This window comes from Tuber melanosporum, assembly GCF_000151645.1.
Source record: "Tuber melanosporum whole genome shotgun sequence assembly, scaffold_117, strain Mel28".
Classification (NCBI taxonomy): domain Eukaryota; kingdom Fungi; phylum Ascomycota; class Pezizomycetes; order Pezizales; family Tuberaceae; genus Tuber; species Tuber melanosporum.
This window is the reverse complement of record NW_003298774.1, coordinates 221929-232251: the sequence shown is the minus strand read 5'-3', so window position 1 is coordinate 232251 and position 10323 is coordinate 221929.

Sequence of the window (10323 nt, the reverse complement as noted above, 5' to 3'; positions counted from 1 at the left end):
GCAGATTGGGAAAGCGATCCGATCGACGTTCCAGGGTGATCCACGATATGCCTCTGGAACACCCTTATAGATGTGAATATCCGGCCACCACACACGCACATGTCAGGCCTTCAGAATAATGCTAACACGTATTGGGCCATATTACCCTTATGCCTGATTGGGTTGTCATCATACGAGTCATCCGTCACTATCGTCAAGGTACCCCCACGCTGAACATACAGGCTGTGGTCAAAGGGGTTACTGGTAAGTATCATATCGCCATGTATAATGGAAAGATGTGAAGGAATACCAAGCCCGAGGTAGTCATACCATGTCCACCATGTCTTCCAGGCTGCTATCTGTCCATCATCATATAAATTATCTGGCCGTATAGTGCTGTAACAAGAACACTCGGTCCATTGTGGACATGTATTCCTCCTGATACACTCATCATGACCAACCATAGCAGTGTCTAATTGAATCCGTAGCAACACGAATGCGTCCATCGGGGTCAGCCCACGCCAGTGTCGGTGTGGCTGCAGCTTCCGCTCGTAATAGCTGTGTCCTTCATCCTTGTGCCACCGCAACCATTCTCGCTTCCTGTTGTCCTTTGCGATCCAGGAGTATCATATGTCAAAGCGCCAGCCTTGCCAGTGTCGAGGTTATGGTCTAAAAAATCCCGCTGCTTTCACAATCTTATCCACCAGCTCATTTCCATGTATGTTGGCATGCCCGGGAACCTATCGGATGTTGACTTGCTAGAAGCAGTTGATAACTAGGCACAGCGCCTCCCATATACCCACAGGTTCCCCTGTGGCTGACATATCACGAATGAGGAATATAGCGCTCACACAATGCGTGAACAGGTCAATCGTACTACTATAATACCGTAACACTTCGCCGTGGGCACACACGATGGCTACCAGTTCACACTCAACGTTAGACCAGCCAACAGGTACAGCGCGTCCACAAGCCTCTTCGTATATACCACACTCACATACCACCCAAGCCATTCCACACCCGAGCGAAGTCTTAGAACCAGTGGTATATACGATGAGCTTTTCTTTTGTCGACAAGTCCTCAAGCAACCAGTGATGCCGGCCAGCAGCACCCTCCTTGACCGCAGTGGGAAAGGTGATACATGGGCACAGTAACCTCTTGTCTGACAGTATACAATATGTAACCAGATCTGGGTCAGACCAGTGATCACGGACCGAGCAAAACCATGGATGGTCAGCTCAGTACTTGTAATTTATCATGCGGCTACAGCATCGACGCTGTAGATACTGTCCTTGTAGGGCAACTGGCGCTGTACCAAATTCAGCCATCAAAATATTGTTGGCAACCTGGATCGGACAGCGGAAAGGACTTGTCAAACAATCTTTAACATGCACCTGAATTCGCTTCATATACGACCCGAAGTGGGCTACAAATTCAAGGCCATAATAAACCGTCGGCAGATACACTAACTGGAAAAGCCAAAACATCTCCTATGCACTCAATCCTCTAACACAACTGAACCTCCTCCCCAACGCCGAAATCCTCCTTCTAACACGCAACCCTCTATTCAACCAATATCCAACGTGCGCAGACATGTTTTCAAACCTGTTGAACTGATAGCCATGGATCCTTAAGTCTTCCAATAGCTCTATCACGTTCCCGTCCAACTTCAATGCCTGCCAGCTGACACCGCCAAAGCCCAGATAGTTGGTCCTGATGTGTCTGAACCCCATCTCTCTTGAACATGCCACTAGATTGAAGTCTTCAAACGGTTCTACAACATGTTTTAGAGTAGATTGGACAGAGTCTGTAGCAACTGTAATAACACCATTATCGACATAGCTAATCACAATACTCCTTAACGAAGGTCAGTACCGAAGTCTGGGTGTAAAGATATCAGCGACGTATACGCCAAATAGAAAGGGCCACAACTGTGAACCCTGCCGTATTGCCTTTATTGTCTGGTATCGTTGGGATAATCATCCATTAAACCGGAACTGCACCACACCTCTCTCAGCCCACCTCCTTACCCAAGCACAGAGTACTGCTGGACAACCCCATGCTAAAAGGATATCCCACAGCAGATCCAAGTCTATACAGTCAAAGCCACCTTCCACATCCATGGAAACCAAAGCAGCTTTGAGGTTCTTGTTATGGGCAAGGAACCTGTAGACAATCATGATCGCATCATGGCATCCCTGTTTATGTCTAGATCTGAATTGTGTATCCCCACAATCAATGCTGGAAGTGAGACTCATAAGTACAACATGTGCCACACCCTTGGCTAACATTTGTAGTAGATGGATCATCCTGCATGACTTGAACATGTGGTAATGAGGTTTGTCGGCCTTAGAGATTAGTAGTACTTCTGCCAAGTGCCAGTCCTCGATGTCATAGCGTAACCAGTAATCAACAGGACATTGGACGGTGACAGGATCTTGCCAGTACCAGAACCAAATGAACGGATAGCCAACATCGTCCATTCACTTTCAGGTATTGCCTGGACTCCGGCAAATTGCCATTCCGATATCCATGGCAGGTTGTACTTCAACAGCCGGATGTATTGTCCATGGGGTGACTGGAATTGAGTCACCTTGTGACACAATGAGATCACTCACCGCCTGGTGATTGTGAAAACAAATACCACCATTGTTCACCATAGGAGGTATTGTCTATCGAGTTTCGATAGTATGGGCGAGGCGAAATATATCGGGGTCCTTAGCCTCTGCTAGCTGATCTCTGATGTGGTTGAAACAAGTGTTCTCAAGAGTACACTTGTATAGGTTTCATGCTAATTTATAGTCCTCCGATGCGACATCACCATGTTGTATCCGTCATTGGCATTGAGCATCCTTCCCCATCTGCTCCAGCTCATTTGTCCACCACACAAGTGACCTCTACCTATGCCACACGAAGACAGCCCATCAACTATGTTCCTAACACCCACCCACAACACTTTATCGCCAAGTGACCTAAGCTGTTCAAGGCCTGTAGCAACCTTGTCCCACTTGGTCCTCTTCCATACTGGTCTGTGTCGCATCCCCATTGCAGGAACATTAGCTAACTACCAAAATATCCACCAGCAGTGATCTAACTCAGCAGCATCAACATATCAGTGGTATCTGGCTCGGACCCCCCATATGCACAGATCAATAGTGCTAACATTCCAGAAGGTTTGTTGTTAGGGAAGTGTAACAACAAGTTGCTGTTGTTGCAAGTAACTGAACAGACAGACCCCATGACTATTAACGTTTGGGTTGCCGGCAGTATTCCACTATCTGTGACGTACATTAAAGTCACTGAGCAAAATATCACACAATACCATCTCCTCACAAGCCTTCGCAAAGTCAGCCTTAGCCATACCGATCTTAGGTAGACCCCCTCCCACACGACATGTCAGACCCTCATGTACATAGTCCACTATTTCACATGTCTCATCATTTCCACCAACTTCAAACAACCCATACAACATCAAATGAATGTAAACCTCCACACCTGATTCCAAAACAAATGAAAACAAATCAACGCCCTCTACCTCAGAGGCAACATAACAACCACCATCCCCAACCAGGGGATCAATAACAAATAACACATCAATATAAGAAAAGGAATCCATTGCCAGCAACTGATTGCCAACACCCGTCCCCACCTGTATCGCTAAGGCCGTAATGCACATTAAAACCGGGCCTCAGCTGATCCAGAAGCACCAGAAATGGGCTTCTTCAAAATGCTTACCGTAACAGTGACTTTTGTAGTAGAGGGGGTGGAGCACAAAGAGGAGGAAGAGGGAACAGTTTTACACTTGGCTGCGGCAGTTGCAACCTCCTTATCACAGATGATTCGGTCTGACTGAGGGGTTGTGGATTTACCATGGTGGCGGCGGATCAATCAGTCGACCAACTTATGGGCAACTCCAAATCTCCTTGACGTATAGTCTGCAACTACAGGAGTTGCAGTACCCGAAGCAAGAGAGAGAGGAACTGAAGAGACGGCAAGGAGGGCTGGGTACTTGTTGTAGCCAGTAAAGTGGTCGGATTGCTTGCACAGTAAACAAAATCGACGAGTATGCATACGGACCTCGCCTTCACCACCTGAACAATTACGTTGCCCACAATTGTAGAACTTGAAAAGGTTGCTGTTATGGCAAAAACAACAGTGCGCTGGGAAACTACAGGTGATCTGGTGGTGACCAACTTGTAGATGCTTACGGCGGAGAGTAGCTGGTCGATGTTCGATCCAAATGCAAATTGGTCGTGAACCACCCTCAAACAAACTTTACCGGTCTCAAGCGCCTCTTCCAAAGGTTCATTAGGGTCCACCACAAGCCGGACTCTACATAAGACAGCTGTGGCCGCTTTCATCACATATATCGACCCGAGGAGGTTTGGCCTGCTGGAGACACAAATACCCAGATTATCAAGCTCGAGATCGTTGCAGAGGCCATCATAGGTCTTATCCCCAGTCCACCCATCGACAAACCACATGGAACCCCACCCAGTATCTACAAGCGGGACACCGGCAACAAGGACCTTCACTTTGGCCACATGGTGGGCAAACTAGAAGTCCGCCATGTTGGAATCCTGGACGAGAACAGCGTGGCACCTATTCAGCAAATGCCAGACTTGGTCTATGGTATGCTCGGACAACGTCATGAAAATGCAGCCAATCTCGTTCGGGAGTCGGGCCTCTCTGAGGTATGGGGTCTTCCCAACAATCTAGTGTTGGTGGGGCAAAAACTGGTTCGCCCGGGCGCGTATGGATTTGGTGGAGACACCATCCAGAAGGGTGACATGTTTGTGGGTTGCAAACTGGAGAGTAATGTGCCTAGCACAGGGATTTGGTGTCGGGGAGTATGACGGAACCCTATTGTCAGCAGTGCGAGTAGTAGAGACATGGGGCTTACCTGTATTCTTAGTAGTAAAAACCTTCCATGGGCTGGGGGCATAGGCCGCAGGGGCAGAAGCAGGGGCAGCAGGGGCAGGGGGCGGAACCACAGGAGCCAGATCATCAGCCTTGGTAGCGGTGCTGGATTTGCCCGCTGCGCCAGTGGTTTGCAGGCATTTTCCAAGGGCTTTCTCAGAGGAACTCTTCTTCTTTCTCGGGCCGCGTTTCCTTTTTGTTTTGCCGGCTGGGGCAGAGGGGGTATCGTCATTTTCCGTGAACAGCTCATTTCTTGAGGACGAGCCGGAGGAGGACACAGCCGGGGTTGCACCCGCAGCTGGTGTGGCAGTCTTCGCAGACTTCATCGTATGGGAAGGGGCGGTGCAAGACATAGCGACATCACTATACATCCGGACGTGCCGGGTGTCAGTATTTCCTCCCAGAGCCTGAATCGTCCTCCAACAGCCTAATTCCTTTTCCTACCCATCAAGCATCATGCTTTGGGTGGCAAATATCGTGAGAGCTTGCTCCAAGCCATCTGACAGGAGGTTCATTCGGTCAGCCATCACCGCGAACCCTTCTGAGACCTGATTGAGAACTTCGAACTCGTCACCCCGCTCGCCAAAGACGATCGGGATGGGTCGTCTATCTTCGCTTTCTGCCAGCATCCTGCCTAGCTTGGTGGAATCTGGTTTGTCATCCGCGGAGGAAATATCGGATGACTCGGATGTCGACGAGTAGGAGTCAGACAACTGAATTGCGCTTCCTACAACGATATCGTCGCGCGCTTCGCTCATCTCCCTACTTACACCTGTTAGCCTAAGCATGGATGAGGGGGTTCTACGGTGAAGGATCATCACTAGTTCTTGGTCGGCATGTTCTAAAACCTCCTGGGTACTATCGCGAGTCTCCACTGTAGCCGGCAGAGGAATGAGTGACCACAACGGAGAGGGGGTGGATGAGGTGCAAGCATGCTTGCTATCACCTAGGTCCGTGGCTTCAGTGTTCTTCGCATCCTCAAGGATCATAGCCACATCCTTGATAGAGGTTGGGAGTGGCGAAGGCGGGTGCGCAGGTGACTGCTGCGCAGGGCTCGGCATTGGAGCCACAGCGGACCGATTATCCCTCTTGTGATGGCAGAGGGGGCTGGGGTGTCTACTGTCGCCTAATCCATCCACTTCAGAGGTCTTGCCATCTCCAAGGGCCATGAGGGTATCGTGGATGGGAGAGGCAGGAGCAGGGAGGGCAATGCTCTGTCTGTGAATATCCAGCGGGAGTGCCTGGACAACACTGCGATTGGGTGGATTCAGAAGCCATGGTGGCCTCTGGGAAATGTAGTCCGAATCCGAACAGCGGTCGGATTGGAAACGGAACTGACCATGACGGTCCTATAGGGTGCGGCGCTTATTGGATGAGATGTCGCCGAATCGTGCGGGTTCAGGAGATGGCAGCAACGCGCTGTCCTGCGGAGATTGGAGAATCTGGCTCGTAGAGGGCACAGACTCAAGAGCAGAGGGAACGGAAGGCCCCGCGAGACTGAGCTCGGTGCAGGTCGCAAAATAGCTAGACCGTATCGCAGGGGCGGAGGAGGAGGCAAAGTGTTGGGATGCATCAACCGTCAAGGGAGCGTCTACCGAAGACAAAGATGACTCCAGGATACCAGGCATGGAGGAATCACGAGAGAACAGTATGTCAGAATTGACAGTAGAGGGGTCAAAGGAGGAGTCGCCAACCGAATGGAAGCAAATGTAGAGGCCCGTCGTAGAGCCACGGTCAGGACCACACCCGCGAGCGCAGCCAATTCCGCTGAGAGAGCCCTCGACGAGAATCTCCACCTCCTTCATCGTCTGGGGGCCTCGTAGCGAGACCGTCCGTCTCACGGCATCGTCAATTGCCGCAGAGATGTTCCGACAGCCGTGGTTGTGGTAAAACTAGAGGAACCTATAGTCACCTCCGGGAGCAATGTAGGACCGGGTCTCAATCGGGACGGGCCCACGGTGAATAGAGGATACGGGGAGTGCGAGTCGAACACACTCCATGACAGAGGAATGGGAGGAGGGAGAGGGGGAACTTGGGCCCATAGAGGGCAAAGGTTCAGGCGAAGGAGACGCCATGCTCCCTCACTCAAACGGTATCGAAAGACTACCAGTCTAGACCTTGGATATCTCCCTTTCGAATACCCTTCAAAGTGAGAGGGAAACACACCGTCAACGACACCAATGAACGAAAAAAACATAAAGTAAAGTTCGTCGGGGAAACAAAAATTTTTTGATGAAGCCGTGAGAATATAAAAGTATCCAATCACAATAGAGGAAAATTCCGCAAAGGTGGTAGGGGAGGAGGGGGTCTTATTGTGATCCTTGGAAAGGTGCTGCTGATGGGAAAGGATACTAAGGGCAACGTAATTGTTAACCATGGAGAGTCTTCACTCCTCGATTTCATTTGTTACCACGGGAGCGTAGGAGGCAGTGGGAGAGTGGCAAGCGACGGGGGCGTGGAAAGCAATTAAAGAGATTTGTTGAGTCCATAGTTTGTTCTTTCTTTTGTTAGCATGATGGATAGCATGCGAGGGCATGGAGGAAATGGAACCGAGTGTAGGAGGTGTTTTAGATACCGGTATGCTGTGATGGCAGGGAGGATAGGATGCTTGATCTTTGTCATATGTTTATCCTCCTTCTGTTTCAGGCCAGTTAGTTAGTGTAGTTAGTTGTGTGGATCGAGAGCGAGCGAGTCGAGAGAGTCGGTTGAGAGAGAGAGTTGCTGAATAGAGTGATTTGCAGAGCGACTTTCAGAACTTGCCGCTTTTGGTTGTGCAGTGTTTTTCACAGGGTATTTAGTAATTGCTGCTTTGCTCCGCCGTCTTCTATTATCGCGCTGCCTTCTGCTAGTCATTGCCTTCTAAAGCTCAAGGATTTCGCTGTCAAATCTATCCCTACGGATATTAGGTGTAGCACGACCTTGGTGCTTCTCTAGCTGGTGTTTCTTGGTAAGATATCGTGCTAGGTTTGGGGGACTAGGATAGGCTTTTTCTACATCGACCTGACATATGATATCATGCGATAGTGATGGGTACAACGCACAGAAGGGACTGAGAATGATATACCTAAAATCAAGTGATATAAATTCCTATAGTATTGTTCATTGGGCCTTCTTGTCGGCGGTCTCCATACTATGGTAATGGAGGCATCAGTCTAAATATAGCACCTTAGTAGAAGCAACCGAAAATCGCGACACAATGGCGCGCACCCCTTCTCCATACCACTTGCTCAACAAATCACTATCAAAACCACAACACAAAGAATATTTAGAAATAACATAAATACATAATCCTAATGAATACTTTGTATACTACCCATCTGCCTCAACAATTGCCTCAATAGTGTGAACAATAGATTCTGCCAAGCTATCAAAGACCGTGGGGTCCAAAAATTCCCAAAAAAAAGGTTAACTCCCTCTTCAATAGCACCCCTGATCCTATCCTTAGGTCCCTTAATGAGATAAAGCTCAGGGTAATACTTATGAAGTTTACCTTATATATGAGACCAAATATGTTGAATAAGATTATGATCTGGAGAGTGAGTGAGAATTTCTTTGAGAGTAACATTAGACCTGAGCAATCTCATGGAGAGAAGATGAGATCTAGCACTGTCAATAATCAAAAGAATTTCCTCCTCTCCCATTTCCTTCTTTATTTCCTTCCATATACCTAGGAAATTATATTGATCATAAACCTAAATAATAGATTTTACAGTAACCCCAACTCCAGCAGAATTAGGATCCCGAAAACCTGGAAGACAGTGAGTATATCTTTGAGCAAGAAAACAACCAGTCATCATTTGATAAACCTTTCTCTCATTTTTCCTAGCTGTAGGATCAATGTGGTCTTTATGCCATTTTTCTCTAACATATTTAAATATACATTTCTTCCTCTTTTCTCCACTTCATTCAACTGTAACTTCCTCTCACCATAATGCTCTTTCTCTACCTCTCTCTAGTCTAATTACTATGAGCCAAAGCTTACTCCAATCCCTTTCTTGTAATTTCCTCATCCAAATCCTCTCTTTCCATTATACTCTATATATACAAATACTTCGCTGCAAGCCTCCTCCTAACAGTTTGCCTAGTTACTTGAGGTACACCCTTCTCAGCAATTTCATCATATGTTATTGTTCTCTCATGAATAGATGCTTCCAAAATTGAATTATTCTGATATTTATTATACCGGATTAGACTACATGAAGGGTTTGCCCCTCCCTCTTAGGTTGTATTTTGTAAATGGTATCAAAAATAGTTAATCCAGAAATTGTCAGGTTTTCTGAAAAATTGCGAAAGGGGACACTACAGGCTCGCTGGCCAATCACTTGGCCTCATGGAAATGCAGTAAGATGTTGGGTAGGAATTAGCCTATGCCTATGGCTTCTGTAAGGATGCATTATAAACAATATTTGGTTATAGTAAAAGTAAAGTGGAGTTTGGCAGAGTTTGGAGGAGGTTGGGATCTTGTAGGATTGTGCATTGCGGTACCAAATTTTTGATTACCTTTCCTATCATACTATCTCATGGCCTGCCAACCTTGTGTTGAAGAAGAAATTATGGGACACATAATAATAGTCTTGAAAGAGCAATGATGTTAGTTCATTTCAATAGTGCTTCATCTTTTTGTTTAAATACAATACAGTCAACTCACTGTTACTACATTTATAAAAGTTCAGATTTGTGTACCGTCAACATTCTTTGATGCTTGAACTTGACGAATTTGACGTTCTATTTGTTGAGGGCAATGAAAACAAAATGAGCCAGAATTGCGTATCTAATATTGTTAACCCTGACCAGAATTACCTTCTCAAACCACTTTTCTGTGTTTCTCATAAGGCTCCTGAGTTCAGATTTAAGCTCTGCGAACTATCCTTTCTCCCCCAACTGACTCCATAAGAGCTTTTGTTACTGAATCTCATATACCTTCAGTTGGAGCAAAAGAGAAAGTTGGCGGAGTCTCAAGCTAAACAGAGAGACTTTGGCAGGATAATGGAAAAGAGGTTTGAGAGGAATGTCATTGATGGGGAAACTGCTTGGTACCGGGATCCTGCTCGGCACCAAGATGAGGTGAAACCCTTACTATGCATATAACAAAAACCACTACACCAGTCACCTAGATTACGGGATCAACACAAAATCAACAGTGATGCCACAATCAAGCAGCTGAGAAGGGATTAAAAAAAGAAGCATTGCTTAACACAGCTGTTCAGTTCTACCATGAGAGTTCAAAAGCTTCGATCAAGAATACACATGAGACGTTTGATATTGCTTATTCAACCCTATGGGGTAAGTTCAAGATGGCCAAATCGCAGATGGGTGGGGATCAGAGAACACAGGTTTTAACACCCAATGAGGACAATTGGGTAGTTCGATGGTGTGAGCGTTTGGACCAGAGGGAACAACCAACAAAGATGTTCCTGGTAAAGG